This window comes from Chrysochloris asiatica, unplaced genomic scaffold, assembly GCF_000296735.1.
Source record: "Chrysochloris asiatica unplaced genomic scaffold, ChrAsi1.0 scaffold00173, whole genome shotgun sequence".
NCBI classification, from domain to species: domain Eukaryota; kingdom Metazoa; phylum Chordata; class Mammalia; order Afrosoricida; family Chrysochloridae; genus Chrysochloris; species Chrysochloris asiatica.
Genome location: NW_006408691.1, coordinates 4,662,212 through 4,664,409, shown reverse-complemented (window position 1 = coordinate 4,664,409; position 2,198 = coordinate 4,662,212).

Sequence of the window (2,198 nt, the reverse complement as noted above, 5' to 3'; positions counted from 1 at the left end):
TATCAATCAAGAGTTTGTGGATGGAATCCTTCAATATTTCAATTCAAAGCTTGAATTTTTTTCTTCAGTTCTGACAGCTTGAGAAATGTTGAGTGCATTCCCTTTTGGTTTTCTAACTCCAGGTTTTGCACATCTCATTATGATACTTGGCTTTGTCCTCATGAGTTGCCCTTTGAAATTTTCTGTTCAGCTCTTTTACTTCATTTCTTCCACTTCTTTGGCATCTCTACTCTAGAAAGCAAGTTTCAATCTCTTCTGACATCCATTTTGGTCTTTTCCTTCATTATTGTCTTATTAATGACCTTTTGCTTCTTCTTGCATGATATTCTTGATGTCATCCCACCACTTTTCTGGTCTTCAGTCATTAGTGTCTAATGCTTCAAACCTGTTCCTGAGATGATTTCTAAATTCAGGTGGGAATCTAGGTCAAATTTTGGCTCTTGTGGACTTGTTTTAATTTTCTTCAACTTCTGCCTGAACTTGCATATGAGCAATTGATGGTCGGTTCCACAGTCTTTAGTTGTAGCAAATAAAAACTTATATTAACTAAATTCTCTTTTAGTAAACTTAAAAAGCCTTTGTGTTTGTTCCTTTTTTATAGTCAAAACTTTTTAAGTGTCAAGAATGAACATATTCATTATTAAAGCTTAATACCAGGATACATTTTCTCTGTGGCATAGAAAAAGACTCAGTTAATTCTAATTCATTTATATATGTGTAAGTTGGCCTAGACTTTTTGAAAGACAAGAGAAAACCGATTTTTTTATCCTTCTATTATTTTCTTAGTATACAGTTTAGCCTTTTCTCATGTTCCAGTTTCTTCTGTTTGAGTTAATTGTTGATGTTTTAAAAGTCTTTCTAACATTATTCATGAAAATCAGAGGCACAAAATAAGCAAATTTGGGAAACCTCTTTATTTTTCATAAGGGCAAGAGTAATTTGAGGAGCAGTTTTGTTCGCTACCTTGTCTGCAAGATTGTTTCCCTTAATTTCTGCAAGAAGACAAAAGTCGTTCACTCAAATCCAAATAGTTATGCTCCAAATGATTATCATTTGCAGTTTCAAGGATAAAAGTGGTAGCATTTAAACAAGCATTTAAATTTTGTTTCCATTAGCTGCTACATGTTACAATAAGATTATATTATCTTTAACCCTGGTGGGATGTGGAAAACATTAATACATCATCTGCATACTGTAATTGTTTGGATTCTTTTTAAATTGCAATGATTATAAATCAGCATGATATAATTGAGGAAAGGAATCGAGAGAGTCAATAAAACTTAAGGCATTGCTTTCCAAGTAAAAAGTGTTGTTTTATCCTAAGAGACAATGAATAAATATTGACTTTTAGGGTGGACAGTTATAGTAAAAAATGATGCTGCATACATCAATAACAATAAATGTGTAGCATCCAAAAGGACATTAGAGAATTATTGAAGAGAATTTGAGACTATTAGAAATCTAGGAACAATCTTGGCAGGGACAGTTATCATCATATTATGAAGGCATTCTTTAAGATCTCTTTTAGGTGACTTAACATAAACTTGTCTTAAGGGCTTTTTACTTTGTTCTTCTTGCTTTGCACTAGGCATTCTTGCTGTTATTGTTGTTGAGTGCCGTGTAGTCAGTTCTGACCCATAGCAACCCTGTATAGGGTTTCTGAGGAGCATCTGGTGAGCTTGTGCCACCAATCTCTTGGTTCAAACCAATATTGCAGTCCAGCACATTAACCCAGAGCACCACACCAAGACTCTAGGTGATCTTAGTGCTACAGATTTAGAAAGTTGATATGTGGAAGTCTAGTTTTTTTCAGTCCTATGAGTCTTTTCTTCCTAGACATCTAGAATTAATAAACATTTCTTGTTTTCCTTAAGTAAAACATATTTTGTATAATATCCAGCCTAAGTTATTTAAAAAGATTTTGCTTTCAAGGTTCTCGATTTATATATGATGATAGTTTCTTGGGAACCATTTCATTCCATATTCATTTGAAGCACACTTGCTTAGATTGCTTATTTTGATTGTTCTTTAACTTCTAGATATCTTATTTCCAGTTCTCTGGTAACTTGCAGTAATTGCAAGTACATAATTTAGCATCTCCAAAGGGCTTAGATTTATTTTTCTAGCTATGTATTGTAATTGTAAGTCCATCTGTTTATTCACCTTGTTGTTGTTAAGCACCATGGAGTAGGTTCTGA